This window comes from Amblyomma maculatum, chromosome 9 (genome assembly GCF_055883805.1).
Source record: "Amblyomma maculatum isolate TAMU_Amacu chromosome 9, ASM5588380v1, whole genome shotgun sequence".
Classification (NCBI taxonomy): Eukaryota; Metazoa; Arthropoda; class Arachnida; order Ixodida; family Ixodidae; genus Amblyomma; species Amblyomma maculatum.
This window is the reverse complement of record NC_139352.1, coordinates 47,162,275-47,178,693: the sequence shown is the minus strand read 5'-3', so window position 1 is coordinate 47,178,693 and position 16,419 is coordinate 47,162,275. Positions and strand designations below refer to the sequence as shown.

Genomic DNA, 16,419 nt, shown 5'->3' with positions numbered 1-16,419 from the left:
AGGAAGATGGGAGTGAAAGTGGAAAGAGAGAAATAGGAGCCGTAGTGTAGGGCTACGGAGTAATTTCGATCACCTGGGGATCTTTAACGTGCGCTGACATCGCACAGCACACGGACGCCTCTTCGTTTCGCCTCCATCGAAACGCAGCCGCCGAGGTCGGGTTCGAACCAGGGTACTCCGGCACAGTAGTCGGGCGTCTTGCCACTGCACCACCCCGGCGGGGCAACCTCCGCTACCCCGTGCAGACAGAAGAGAAAATAGAGAAGAAAGAAAAGAGGTAGAGAAAGACGCGCGCCGCAACAACAGCCGTCGTCCACCACCAGCGGTGGCGTGTGCAATGACGACCTACAATAAATAAAAATTGAGTGCCAGGCTAGCCCCCACCGCAAGCGGTGGTGACCCACCTGTGTTCGGGATCGAGCCCGGGTACTTATAATAATAACGTTTAGTTCACAGGAAGTGAAAGGCGCGGTATCATTCTCACTTGTTTTTGTGGACACCTGAACCGCGCTGTAAGGAAATGAAGTTGGGAGTGAAAGTGGAAAAAGAGAAAGCGGAGCCCTAGTGGAGGGCTATGGAGTAATTCATTCATTCATTCATTCATTCATAAATATTTATTCATAACAATGACCTGAGGCCTATAGGGGAAGGGGTTGGGTTAGGTGAGGTTGAGGGCGCCATACTCCGACATGAAGTCTAGCTTGCGCTTGGCGTTGGTATTGGAGACTTTCCAGTCTTTGTAAGTCTGAATGTGGTGAGCAGATGTGAAGCGGGCACGGAGACTCGCCGTTCCAGGACAGGTCCAGATCAAGTGCTGCAGGTCAACAGAGTCAGCAGGGCAGGTGGGGTAGCCAATCCTGGTTCGGGGCCATTAAAAAAAATGGAGTCAATTCATTGGCAAAAATAGCCTCAGTCCAAATACCAGATGGCGGCACTAGGCTGAAATTGTCGCTGCGGCCTCGTTTACATACGATGCAGTAAATGCGCGGATGTGACAGCGGAACGTCATCCAGAATACTTTTCTAAATCTTCCGGATCTTGTTTTGAAGCTTGGCGCATAAACAGCGTCTATTTGTACTCTTTTCCAACCATATCTGCATGGCCACGAGCAGACGACGTGCAGACGACGCGGCGCGGAGAAACATGCTTAACGCACTCTCGTGATTGGCCGAAAAGAACTCCTAGATTCCATACTTAAGTCAGTTATTAGAGAGAGTATAGTTGTGCTCCTACGCGCATATGATCCCCATGAATACGACAGGTGGTTCCCCCTATATGTCATAAAAGGTGCACTATAGCGGACAACCAACATTGAACGGACGGCCTAAAGGCGACACAACCACCTCGGCCGACGACTTGTTGACGAATGGGGGCGCATTACTACCTTGCAGCAGTCCTCCTCCGAACTTTGCCCGTACTGGTTTTGTCTGCTGAATTTACCATTGACTGAAAAGCCCTTTGTACTTAAAAAAATACCCTTTCAATATTTCTCAATTTCTGCTAACCAACTATTATTATTATTATTATTATTATTATTATTATTATTATTATTATTATTATTATTATTATTATTATTATTATTATTATTATTATTATTATTATTATTATTATTATTATTATTTAGTATGAAAAATTTGCCTTCGCTGCTGAATTACTTGAGGGACAATTTTTTTGTGGTCGTAGAAAAAAAAAAACTGCAGATTGGATATTTACTTTGTGCTGCAAACTTGCGAATAAATGATAACCCTAAAAATAATACTTACAATTTGTACTTTAAAAATTGTTAAACGTTCCTCTGGAGTTCGCATGTTGGCTTTCGCGGTGGAATTCGTTGACGCGAATTACGTGTTTTCTGGTACACGCTAATAATAATATGCCAAATCAAGCGCTCCTTTATTTTCATAACTGTATACTAAATAACTGCTAGCAGTTCTAAGTGAAACAGCCTCTATATGGGGATAGCAATTAATGATAATATGGGTGTATTCAATCAAGCTTAAAACTCAACTGAATACTAAAATGCACGTTCTTAAAAGTGTTAACACTCAGTTGAAATTGAAAAAATTGAGAGCATTGTGGAATCTACACTGCAGAAATGCGAAAACTGGAGTTTTGGTGCTGCATACGGTGCATTACGTTTGCTCTCATCATTATTATCAACTAAATGCACCGCCATTATCATACATGGCAAAATTACTTTTGAAAAGGAGTTAAATTACATTACTAATTACTTTGCTGAAAATCGCAGAAAAGTAATTAAATTACATTACTCATTACTGCTCCCAAAAAGTAATGAAATTACATTACAATTACTTCTACTGAGTAATTCAAATGCTTTGAAATTACTTTCTAGTTTCCATAAATGCAAAAACTAAGTAAAGCTATTAAACAAAACAACAACTTGTTCTCCAGAATATTCTAGTTCACTATAGTTCTGCTCAATTCTATCTCCTTTTGCCGATCCTTTACGCTGGCTTTGGATTGCAGCACGTCGTTCCTGCTTTCGCGCACTCTACTTTGTTGTCTATTGAAGGAGTGATGGCGCACTTCAGTAAAAGTAATTTCGAGAGGAGTTAATTACTTTGCTGTGAAATTACTACCAAAAAGAAATTCACTACATTACTAAATTACCAAACCAATAAAGTAATTCATTACATTGCAAATTACCGGGAAAAGTAATTAAATTACAGTCATTTCATTACTGTAATTCAATTACTGCCATGTCTGGCCATTATCAATGCTACTGTCATACAGCTGTCTAACGTCACAACACCTGTGGCGCTCCTGGCGGAGAGAGCGGGAGTTAGGCCGCCGTTCTCTGAAAACAGTGCACTGAAAACAAGATCTTCACATGCGGCGTCGAGGTTCTGCCATCAACGGTGCGCGAAGTGTTGTCTTGGTCCAAAGTTCGCCACCCAACCTAAAAAGACTACACCGGAGCTGCTAGCCTTGGTTCGTCAAGTTGCAAAAAGAGGCCCTGAGTCTGAAAGTGCAAGGTGCGTTTCCGATGGGGTCCAGGTTGTCAGCTGCGTCCAACCGAGCTACCAAAACCTACCGGTGGGAAAACCTGTTAGGTGCCTGAAAGAGAATTAATTCCCTCGCGTTGCTGACCTCTGACAAAGAGGGGGGTTTTGCTGTAATTCCCAAGCACCTGTACAAGGCTAAGGCTTTAAAAGCCATCACATCTGTTTTTGACGAGCACAATACTTCAGTTTTGAGGAAGGCAAAGCCATCAGCTAAACGGCTTTGTAAAAGACTAAAACTTGACCGCCTCTTACAAGGAATCACAACTTGCAAGAAATCTTGCCTGGACGTATCTTTCAATGTAAAACCGCATAAGCCTGACTGGCCCTTAAGGGTAATAGTTTCTGAGGACGGCGCTTGGCAAAAGACGCTCGGCAAGTTCTTGCAGGAAAAACTAAAACTGCTAACTATTGACGACCCCTTTCAGGTAAAATCCTCTGACGACGTAGTGATGTTTTTAAGTGACAACTTTAGCAGTGACTTTACAGCGTGTTCCATGGATGTGAAAGATTTATATTATTCCATTCCCCAGGACGAATTGATGAATTGTGTTGAAGAATGCATCGATACGTTTGGTGCGGTCGCTTTTCAAAACGACTGCGGAATGGCAATCCAAGGGTTCCTGGAATTCCTTTCATTGTACCTCAGGTCGACTTACGTCCTCTGGGAGGATAAAGTGTATCTACAAAAACGCGGGGTGTGTATCGGGTCATGTATCGCGCCATTTCTTATTGATTTGTACCTTGCCCAAAAAGACAGGGTCTTAAACAATATTCTCGCTGGCACAAATGTCAAGAAAGTGTTCAGGTATGTCGACGACTACCTTGTGCCGTGTGAAGGCCAAGGCTCGAACAACCAGGAAGCAGTACTGGAGGCTGTTTGTCACTTTTCTCATGCGTTAAAGCCACTTGCTGTTACTCATGAGCTTCCTTCCATCTCAAGTGTCTTTGAGATTTTTAGATCTCAATCTTGAGTTTACCAGAGGGCATACTTGTTGGGGATATGAGCCTAGGTGCCACTGCCGTTCCTATCGGCTCACTCAAAGCTGACAAAAAGAGCTATTGTGAACTTATGCTTGACAAATGCTTTAAAGAAATCATGCGTGCACAAAATGAAAATTAGCTTCCTACGTCAGACAGAACGTTTTGTTAGTGCTGGTTATCCTTTGCATGTGCTGGTGTCGGTTGCCAAGAAGATGAATAAGCGCTTGAGATTGCCAAGGCTTGAACAACAATGTGGGCAAGAGAAAATAAAGGATAAGAGGAAGGTGGTTGCTGTGCCGTACATCCATACTGTTTCTCATCGCCTTAAAAGAATTGGACGAAAAGCTGGTGTTAATGTGGTTTTCACTGCCCCTAACAAATTGAAAAGTCTCTGTAGAAAGGTAAACAATAATTCAAGTGGTAAAAAACAGGTGTGCCTGACAAAGCACAAAAAACCTTTTGTTGAATGTACTGAAGGCCTTGTGTATTCTTTGCCGGTGTCCTGTGGAAAGGAGTACATTGGGCAGACGGGAAGATGTTTCAATGAAATACTATTAGAGCATAAAGGGAATTTTGAGCAGGCTTGCCAACATTTAGGGGTTCACTGCAGAGACTGCCCCTCAAAAACTTGTGCTCCGCAACTCAGCAGGTGCAAAGTGCTTGTCAAGCACAAAGAACAGCTTGTCCGCGAGATTATCGAGGCAGCTGCTATAGCGAAGCTGAATGACAAGTGTATCATCACACCGTCTATTGCATTAACAAAAAGTGAACTGGACATGTTGTAAATTGACGCGCCTGCATGTTTACAAATTCTGTTACTTTTTCCAATGCTTGAGCGATATGATTGTGATGCACGTGGCTGTTGCACATGTATAATAAGGCATGTTTCTTCGCAATAAACTCAGTTGTAAGTCAGCGCTTGTCTCTCGTGTGTCTCGTTGTTGTTGCTCTATTTTGTCACTAATGGATAACCAACACGCCCAAGCAGCCGTAGTTGCTCACCTAGCACGCTTTCTTCCCTTCTCGCTGGCGTCAGTATACGGAGAAAATGATTACGTGCCCCCACTGCACGACTCTAACTCGCGGCGGCATATCTCATCTACTCTGGGATTGCCCTGCTTTTTCTACTGGACGCTCCGAGATCAAACCCTACCGCCTGAACTACCATTCCCTTCTAGAAACTGATGCTAACACACAGATATTTGCCAAGTATGGCTCGCTTAGTGGCCTGCTTAGAGCAATGTGATTCGGGTGACGACCTAAATAATGAAGATTCTGTCTACTCCCCTTTATCCCCATCCATGGCCATGAGCCTTCCCATTCAATAAAGAACATTCAATCAATCAATCAATCAATCAATCTTCCCCTCTCCTTTTCTTTTCCTTTGTCTCTCATGCTCACCCTTGAAAGTGGAGAAAGGTTTCCTTCTTTCCGCTTCGCGTCTTCTCCGCCGGTTTCACCCCGTGCTGCAGACTCCAGACAACTTAGTTTGACAATGGCTGTTTTCGTGGAAACATTTCTCTTTCCTCCACTGCGGTAAAATGGCAGTGGAAGGCGCTCAAAAATACAACTCGTTAATAAAACGGTATTGTACAGTGAACTAGTACATTGTAGCTATTGTAATAGTATTCAAGACCGCCTGACCATTTACGTTATTTTCACGAGATGCCCACTTCTCGGCACTGTTTAAAAACCAATTCTTCCTGGTTTTTTCTTTTGATAGTCTACAGTTGCAGGCGGGAAAGAGACGACAGCAACTTGGATACGCGACACGTGGAGTTAATAAAATGACGCTATAGAGCGAGGGCGCCTGCCGCACTCCCACGCATGTCTTCTTCCCATTCTTGCTAACAATAGAGCCATCCATTATGGTAACGCCCTTCGATAGACAAACCTTATTTACTCCGCGGGCACCAAATGCGATGCGCACTAATGTAACAAAACAGCCTTTTATGCATGTCGTTATCCAACAGGTTCTATCATTATGGTTATAGCCATTTCTACTACCTTTCGTTAGATCACGCGCGTTTAGATGTCGGAGCATATTCTCTTGATACGAATTTCAGTATTTGTTAGAGATGTAATTCGTTGGCTCGTGTTGTAGCCTGTATATTCTCTAAAACAACATGACGGCTGCGAATACGGTTTTGCGTCAAAATAGGAGCTACCTGACGCAAAAGCGATTCATATTATTACAAAAACCAGGCATTATTCTGGAAAACAGAACAAAACGAAGCACCCGTGTGACGTCTGACGTCAATGTTGGCAAACAGATTGGTCGATTGTCTCGTGGCGCACTGCGAATGGGGTGAGCCGTAGGCTCTTGAGCACGATGTGACGTAAAATAAGGCCACGTAATCACAATCTAGTGTGTCAGAAATTGCACTAAAACTCACTCGAAAAAAAATAGGACAGTTTACACTCTCTTGTAAGACAGATGACACAGGGATGCTGGTTGCTTTTGGTTCGACTAAGGTATCATCCGTAATTATACTTGGAGACTCGTCTTTATACCAATCAGCTGACTCGAGGTCGGGGAGATAGCGACGCTTTCGATAACGACGGAAACTCCGAATACTGTACTGCGTGTGCTTTTGTTTGCTGTGTGGTGCGGCGTTCGAGGAAGCGCCATATAAATGGCGCCGCACGGGAGCCTGGATTGGACGCCCGGCAGGTTCATCTCTCGTAAATCGCCTTGTGACGTCATCACCATGCAGTCGTGAGGTCATGGCCAGATTTTACATCATGATGACGTCATAGTCAATCATCTCTGTCATTATCATCATCACTATCACTACGCTGGGCTGTTTGAATCCGAGGACAATTTCCAACATGATTACATTCATTTTCTCTATGTGTGATCAATTCCTTCACCTCCTTCCCCAAAGTAAACCGACATATGAGTGCAATTGTGCCGTTCCTGAGACCCCGCCGGGGTGGTGCAGTGGTAAGACGCCCGACCACTGTGCCGGAGTACTCGGGTTCGAACCCGACCACCGGCGGCTGCGTTTCAATGAAGGCGAAACGAAGAGGCGTCCGTGTGCTGTGCGATGTCAGCGCACGTTAAAGATCCCCAGGTGGTCGAAATTACTCCGTAGCCCTCCACTACGGCTCCTCTTTCTCTCTTTCCACTTTCACTCCCATCTTCCTCCCTTCCCTTATGGCGCGGTTGCGGTGTCCACAGAAAACAAGTGAGACAGTTACCGAGCCTTTCCCTTCCTATAAATAAATCAGTTTTTTTTTTTTTTTTGTGCCGTTCCTGACGTCACCGAACTAAACCCGGCAAACCGCTCACTCTTTCAAACCTTAGGCCCATTTCGCTAACTTCATGTCTTGGTAAACTTTTTGAACACGTTGTCTTGAATCGGCTACATACACACATGCAAACCCGCGACCTTTTTCCTCACACAATGCTGGGTTTCCGCAGCCACCTATGCACCCAAGATGTCATGCTACAGATATCAGAAGAAATTCTCCATCCCCGACACTGCAAACGCACAAGAGCATTGCTGGCTCTAGACTTGCAAAAGGCATTTGACAATGTCTATCACTCCTCTATATTGGATGCACTATCCACTCTGAATGTGGGAAACCGAACACATGCTTACATTTCAGCCTTTCTCCGGGATCGCACAGCAGAAATTCGGTTCGGTCCCCTAAAATCCCCCACTTTTACCCTCGGTAATAGAGGCACCCCGCAGGGATCAGTCCTTTCCCCTTTTTTATTTAACATCACACTCATCCCCATGGCTAAAAAGCTGTCACAGATTCCAAACCTCTCCCATTCTCTATATGCAGATGATATCACCCTGTGGACCACCACTGGGAATGTAGGTAGCATGGAAGAAACTCTTCAGGAGGGGGCAGACATGGTGTCAAGATGCGCAGCTTCAATAGGCCTTGCATGTTCCTTCACCAAATCCGAGCTCCTGACACTCCACCCAAGCCCGCGGAAACACCACCAACCCCCTATGCTCATCACCGCAGATGGTCAGCCAAGTACCACAAGTTCACAAACTTCGAATACTAGGTATGTTCATACAAGACAACGGCCTTAACACGGATACACTCTCCAGACTGACTAACACAACACATCAGATCACCCGCCTAATCAAACGTATAGCCAACAAGCACTGTGGAATGCGCGAGCATGACCTCAGACGCTTAGTACAGGCATTTATTATAAGCCGCATTCTCTACTCGATTCCGTATTTATATCTAACAAAAACAGAGACAGACAAGGTGGATGCTCTCATCAGACACGCTTATAAGGCAGCTCTCGGCTTACCTAAGCGCACCCCAACCTATCGACTGTTAGGCATGGGAGTTCATAACACCCTCAGCGAACTGGTGGAAGCCCACCGCATCGCCCAACTAGGACGGCTCTTCACTACCCCAACTGGTCGCCACATTCTTTCCTTTCTCCAACTTAGACCGTTTGGTCCCCCTCCAGTAGAAACTTATGCAGTTCCAAAGACAGTCCGCGATCACCTCACTGTCCACCCACTTCCGAAAAACATGCATCCCCTTCATAACCAGACCAGACGAAAAGCGAGAGCACGTGCCCTACACAGAGCACATGCGAACGAACCCGACATGGTCTACGTGGACGCCGCAGAATATCCACACCGCTCAGCTTATGCGATATGCGCGGTATCCAGCCGCTTCGAACACATCACATCAGCCTCTATCATTACCCGAACGTCCGTAGAAGCGGAAGAATCCGCTATAGCCATCGCGATAGTCTCTTCCACTGCCACCCTTATCCTCAGCGATTCTAAAACTGCCATACTAAATTTCGCCCGAGGCCAGCTACATGCTGCCTCTCACAAAATCTTAACTACCAACGTTCAAACACCCCGACCAATAGACCTTGTCTGGGTACCAGCCCATTCGGGCAACCCCGGTAACGAAGCGGCCAATTCTGCTGCTCGAGCATACGTCGACCGAGCAACAGATACCGAGGACCTAGGCAGTGCCAGAGATCGGCTGATCACCTACAACGACATTACACTACACTACCGGTCTGAAAGACTTCACTACCCTCCCCCACACCCCTCCTTAACTAAACCACAACAAATAACATGGAGACACCTTCAAGCCCGCACCTTTCCCTCCCCAGCACTGCTGGCACTCTTCTCCCCCTCTACTCATTAGTCCAAATGTTCCCTCTGCGAGGCCCCGAGAGCTACATTCGAACATATTATGTTCAGACGCCCGGAGTTTCAACCACCGGCCGAATGGCGCCTTACGGACAACGAGGCTTGGGAGATCGCGGTCTCCAGCTCAGAACCGGCTCCACAAAGGAGACGGGTCGACAGGGCTGAAGCGGTCGCCGTCAGGCACTGCCTGCTGGCCACCACCCGTGATCAGGAGCCGGCCCAGCCCTTGTAACGAGCATTTCGCGGCTCCACTAAATAAAGTTTTTCACCACCACCATCTCCACTGTGGACAATGTTGTTGTTGTGGCTGCAGGAAGAAGGAAAAGAAAATGCACGGGCCTGCTACTGGCTCTATAGATGAGCCACCTCGCTGCCTCGTGCAGACAGAAGAGAGAAACTGATTGATTTATAGGAAGGGAAAGGCACGGTAACTGTCTCACTTGTTTTCTGTGGACACCTCAACCGCACCGTAAGGGAAGGGAGGAAGATGGGAGTGAAAGTGGAAAGAGAGAAAGAGGGCTACGGAGTAATTTCGACCAGGATCTTTAACGTGCGCTAACATCGCCTCGCTTTGGATCTCTCTGATGGGGCTGGGGGACAGGTAGCTCATCGCCGCTTGCGGCGGCGGCTTGCCTAGCTTCCATCGAATCTTTTTATCTGTTATAGGCCGTCATTGCACCCGCCACCGCTTCGGGGGTGGACGACGCCTGTTGTTGCGGCGCGCGTCTATCTCTCCCTCTTCCTTTTCTTTCTTCTCTATTTTCTCTTCTGTCTGCACGCGGCAGCGGAGGTGGCCCAGCGACAGAGCCAGTAGCAGGCCCGTGCACTTATTTTTCCTTCTTCCTACAGCCACACCAACAACAACAACGCTGACATCGCACAGCACACGGACGCTTCTTTGTTTCGGTTTGGTTTGGTTTTGTGGGGTTTAACGTCCCAAGGCGACTCAGGCTATGAGGAGGACTCCGGAAATTTCGACCACCTGGGGTTTTTTAACGTGCACCGACATCGCACAGCACACGGGCACCTTGCTTTTCACCTCCATCAAAAATCTGCCGCCGATGCCGGGATTCGATCCCGCATCCTAGGGAACAGTAGTCGAGTTGGTGGTGGTGACAAACGTTTATTGAATCAAAAAGGGTAGATGTATGCATCGGCCGGATCTATGAACATCCAGCCCTTACAGATACTGGGTGGGGTCCCTAGTACGGGACCCCAGTGGCGTCGGCCGCTGCCCGGGCGCGCTCGACCAAGGCCTTTTGGGCCTGCAGGTCATAGCAGCCGAGCAGGGTCGCCTCCCAGTCCTCCCGAGTGGGGTTGGAGTGAGGAGGAATAGCTGGGTTGGATGGGCAAGCCCACACCATGTGGTAGATGTCCGAAGACTTCTCCGCACAGTGCGGACAACTGCCCGTGAAGGAGGGATTAAAATGTTTTAGTGCTGCCGGGCACAGCAGAGTGTTGGTATAAAGACGGCGCCGTAACCACTGCCTGCGTCGAAACTCAGCCGCCGCGGTCGGGATCGAACCCGGGTACTCCGGCACAATAGTCGGGCGTCTTACCACTGCACCACCCAATTTGGAGAATGCGAAGGCTGTGTGTGTCCCAGTAACCTTGCGTCCCGATACATATCTTGCATGTTGTCGCGCATTTACCCAATATTAAAGACCAGCATGATTAAACGGATGCTCCGCATGGAGGACCTTCTCTGCACTTCTGTACATTTCTTTTTTTTTTTTTCTGAATTCAAGTTGCCCCCCCCCCCCCCTACATCTTTAGACATCGTGAACAGCTCACTCCACTCAATATCTATTTTGACATTGAGTACGGAGAGTGCTTTGATGGAACTTGTCGGGCTGGTTGGCTCATTTTGGACGCACGGTAAAAACTGACCGAAGGAGGCACAAGACGGCAAATAAAGTACAGGACACGCGCAAACGCGATTTGTCTTTCGCCCGTTTGCCTCTCCTTTGCGCAGCTCTTACTCGGGAGGTTGGTCGTCCCTGGTGTCACGTGTTCGTGGCGCTATATCGGAGAACCGGCAATACGGCAGTGATGATGAACGATAGTGTCCGTCATTTTTTTTTCTGCACTGCCGTCTCGTTTACCCATTTTTTATTTCAAAACTGCACGATACTATTGCGCACAATGGATGACAACCGGATTAGTTTTAATCGGACCGCTTGACTGCGTAAAGCGAAAAGCAATTTTTGAGTATAGCCGGGCATTCCGCATTCTACGTGCACTTAGCTCCTGGCACTGTTAACTTTTTCACGCTTATCAGCAATCGTAGACCGTAACCGACCATTTATCTAGTAGACCAGTGCCAGTCCAAGAAAGTATAAAGCGGAGGTGGGAGCTGCTTTTAGAACGCAATCTTTATAGCCCTGTCATGCATTCATAGGTATATACTGTGGTGCTAATGGACTATACTTATAGTTGCAGATTCGATGCGTCGTAGTTTAAATGCACTCTAACATAGTAACTTTATAAGGCTGGTAAGCGTTATCTGCAACCGAGCCATTCCGGTCAATTACATTCGCCGATCGCTTATCGCAACGCTGCCACCTTGCACTATTTAAAACGAGTCTACTTAAACGTACTCGGTCACGTAAGGTAACGCATTTCGCTATACGTAAAAGTCGTATATGTTAAGTAGCGCTACGGTGTAAAGTATAATGAACAAAATTTGTGAGTCACCCGAAAGGGTCCCGAGTTGCGGCATATCGAGCCGTCTTTTCGACCCCTCCCCCCCCCCCCCTACACACACGCAAAATATCAGCTGATAAGCTTATTGCGTAAGCAGCTAAAATAAAATCACAGTCTAATCAATGCCAAGTTATATACCACACCACTGCAGGAATGATTGCAAGCCGTTCAATGCCTGAGTGCCATGTATATACAAAGAACCACACCAGGGAGGTTTCCACTAAAGAAATGTTTATGCTCATCTTTTCTTTTTCTCACTCGTAATCACCTGTGTGGAAGCAGAGATGTCGGACTTATCTGCTTAAATAATTGCCGGTACGTTAACGCCGGCTAAAATCTCTTTCATTAAAGAGTTCTCCCTCCCTCTCTCTCGGCGCAAGAACTTGTTTTTTACTGCATTTACTTTCCACATAGTTTCGCGCGTTCCAGGTGTGGTCTGCGAGGTAGATACAAGAAAAAGGGATGTTGGTATAGCCCTTTATTTTATTTTTTATTTTTTTAAATATCCGGAAGCGTAAACTGGTTGGCGCTGCTAGGTGGCGAAGTGAGCAAACAGGGGAGCTTCGGGTCATGAACAGAAATCGTGCTGCAGGAGGGTGAAATCGTGCTAAAAAAAAATTAAAAACTACTAATCCTACCAGCATGCTTCAAGAAAGCAAGATTAAGTTTAAAATACATTGTTTTATGAATCGTAAAGTTATTTGTTAAAAACACTGCTATATTTTGTAATTTTATTGCAGCGCACTTATTGCGCCCCTCATATATAATTGTGTATTAGCAGAGCAGATTTGCAGGCCTTGTTGCGGTTGCCGGTCGCAGTAGTAAGCTCTTGCGAAGGAGGTAATAATAATAATAATAATAATAATAATAATAATAATAATAATAATAATAATAATAATAATAATAATAATAATAATAATAATAATAATAAAAATTGGTTCGCAGGAAAGGAAAGGCGCAGTATATGTCACACTTGTTATGTGGACACCTAACCGCGCCGTGAAAGAAGGAAGGTGGGAGCAAGCTTTCCTGGCTTGCTCCCGTCCTCTGCCGTCGTCTTTCCCAGCCGTATGTATTGGTTTTCCAACTACACGCAGACCGCAGGACTCAAACACACTTGAATGCCAAAGGTTGGCGAACCCTGAGCGGCCACCCTCGAAAGAAGGAGCCTCTAAATAGGCGGACCCAGAAAAATGCCACTTTAAAATTCGCGCCAGCAGTATACGATGACGTGACGTCGTTCAACGTCATGAAGATGACTGGACCTCCACACTCAATGGCGCTGGGGAGTCCATGAGCCACCATGTTTTGACTGTGCTGGCCTCTGTAGAAGCTTCGCTAAGCCTTGTACACTGTCCCAAGGGCGTTGGTTTCGACGTTCTTCGAATATGGCGATCATAAGTCCCCCAAGATTAACTTTAAGGAATGAGATAGTTTAAAACATGAGATATTTGACAACCTCCCCGCCTCGGTGGCTAGTGGTTAGCACGCTTGGTCACTGAGCTGAGAAATCCTGGCTAGATTCCCTGCCACTGCGAACGTGCTTCAACCCTACTGAAAAAATTGTATGAGGCAATGACGTCACATTGTCTCACACAATCTCACTCAATTCGCATAAGAAATCACATACAAGTCACATATAATTGCATAAGGTCTCATAGTTTCTTTTACATTATCATAAACTATGGGAAATATTTTATGATAATGATGTGAACCGTATGAGAGTCTATGCGATTAGATGAGATTGTATGAGGTTATTGACACGTAGACCTTTTGGTTTTTCAGTAGAGAATGGAAACAAAACGCAAGGCGCACATGTAGTGTGCGATGTCAGTGCACGTTGAAGAGGTCCAGATGGTCAAAATTATCTGTATCCCTCCACTATATACGAAGCTGGTTTGGGAAGTCGAATCTTACACCAAATTTTTGATAACTTTATCTCACTTCCTCTGTTGCTACCCCTGCCATCGCATGTCCGATTGATTCTTTTTCACCTGTAATTTTGCTGGGATATGCTCATTAATTTTGCATTCCTGTTCATCTTTAAATTTGCCGAGTCATGACAGGGTCACCTTTGTTCTGCCAAATTAGGCTCAATCATAATTTCACGAGCCACTGTAGGCTTTATACATCATGACTGTACTTCTCCAACTCCCATATTTGTTTATTTAATCATTATTAGTCTTCTCTATTTTTCTGAGCCATGCTGGGTCATCAATATTATATAAAATATTATATATCATAATATAATATTGTAATATATTATTAGATTATAATATATAATACAATATTATACATCACTATTATACCCATGCACTGTCAGCCATTTACTATTTCCTCTTTCACCTCTTTTTTGCTTCTCTGGTCACCTTATACACGCATATAAGAAAGATTTATCTATTCAAACAGAAGAAGACGGACAGTATTCGCCTCCATGACCCTAATAATGTTTTCCATTGAAAAATACACATCAACGACTCGTGCGCAGGCTCTCGTTATTCTCAGAAACAGACACAGCACGCATAATCGCGTCCTGGCATATCCAAAATATCCTTGGCGAGACGCTATGCTGGTCCGTAGAGTATAGGTCCCTACAACATGGTCTGGAAATCGGGGGCCGAATTAAACAATTATCACACCACAGAAGCTCGCACAAACCATTCAATTAGGCCCCGCTCTTAATGATCGGCATGCCCGCCAGTCAGAATCGACCAATACGAGCACGGCTAACCGATCGGTTTCTGGCAGGTTTTAAGCAGTTATGATGTGGTTGTTGCCTAATTCGGTCCCATGTTGGAGATTTGTAACCGACGTATGAGTATCCATAATCGTGCCCCACAAATAATCTTTTGATTTGTTTCCTAACTAGCTTTCTTTTTCAACGTTTAACATCCACCAGTCATTTTGAAATTTTCAAATGCCACAAATAAACTGAAGCGGAGGATTTATCCACCCCCGGACGAGAAGTTAGTCAAGGCACAGGAATGCGTCTAGAAAAGATTGCAGACTAGGTCTTTCCTCAATCCATACGTGTTGTTTAAAACGTATCCGGATGATACTGAGTCGGATTTCAGATGGTGCCAGGAGCTGGCAACCTATGACCATATTTTATGCATATGCAGCATAGCGCCGCCGCTTGTGGATAAGCATTTTTTTTTTTTTTTTAGATTTGTTTCAGACAAGGTAAAAAGGTTGCCCGGGTTGACATGGAAAAAGGCATACACTTCCTGAATGGCAGGCGGCACCACAGACTACACAAAAATCAGGAGAAAGGATTTACATGACTTGACACAGATTCGCTTTTTACATAAATAATAAAAGGACGGATTTACAACCATTGTGGTTATGCTAAGAATAAACATAGTTTAACCACAGTTTAAGTATAAAGAAAAAGCATATTCCAGACAGCCAGTAAGAGTACATTATATTTCATCTTCAAAAGCTTATCTAAGCATTTTTATTAATTTTTTATATTTGCGATCGGATGGAGTACTGCGTGCAATATTCATTATAAGGGGGTGCTGATTAATTTATTGAGGAATCCGCCATCCTAGCCTCTGAAGACGATAATTTGTCCGTGCGCAAGTTATTTCCATTTGTTGTTCTCAAAGTTCATAGATGCTAATCTTAGTGTGATATGCATTTTTGAAGGCTATTTTATATAACTTGTACTGGCGTAGTATTTCAACACATAGCTTGTATGTCTGCACTTGACTTATTTCTAATATGTCATAAGACCTAAATAAATGCCGGCAGCTTTGTGAAAGCGGTAAATTTCCAATAGCCCGCAATGCTCACTTTTGTATAGCAAGGAGATAATTTAGATTTGTTCGTGCCGTCGATAACTATACAAGGGAACAGTAAATTAAACGGGCGTGTATTAGTGAGTAATATATTTGTACCTTTGTGGACACCTGGGGATAGAACCTCAATCTTGTAAGCAAGTGTAACGGGCGTCCGTTTTTTTCTGTGTGTTCACTTTACTAATGGCCATTCCTCTTATTTTACGGCCAAGGGGAGTGAGGTCCTTCTTTGTGTGAGAGTCCGTGCGCGCGAGGGGCCCGACGCAGTGTGGCCAATTCCGAGGGAGCGACCTTGGCTCGGACGCGGGACAGCTCCCACCCCGACGTTTCTCGGAAGATGACATTTGCACGCATGCGTCCCTTCTCTCTATGTTTCTGTGTTTTCTGGGAGTGTTTGTATTTCTTTCAACTTTTAAATGCGAGACTGTCAACTTTGACGAAGAGCAGAGCACCCTCTTTGTGCGGAGAGAGGCGTGCGGAAAACGGGCGAAACGGGCGAAGCGGAGAGCGTGTGTCCGAGCGTGTGCGCGAGCGGTTCGTTGTGTGAAACGTGCTTAGTAATTTACCCTTATACAGTGTGTGTATTTATATATTAAGCGTCATTAACTGTAACTTGTAGTTCATCCGTCTATCCTTTTGTGCATTCTTTTCCGCGTTAGCAACTGTAAAAGCTAACAATCTGTTTAAGATGGCAACAGCTCGACAAAGATAACCATACGAAGCTGATCTACATGCGAGTTC

General features: G+C 45.3%; 1 long non-coding RNA gene across 1 annotated transcript in view; it reads right to left on the bottom strand.

Annotated features, from left to right (window-relative positions):
* Nucleotides 1–704: 704 nt before the first annotated feature.
* Nucleotides 705–16,419, bottom strand: part of LOC146178992 (uncharacterized) — a 45,265-nt gene continuing 29,550 nt past the window's right edge. The window contains exon 3 of the long non-coding RNA XR_014700906.1: nt 705–857. This is a non-coding gene — a long non-coding RNA (uncharacterized LOC146178992). The remainder of the gene's footprint in view (nt 858–16,419) is intronic.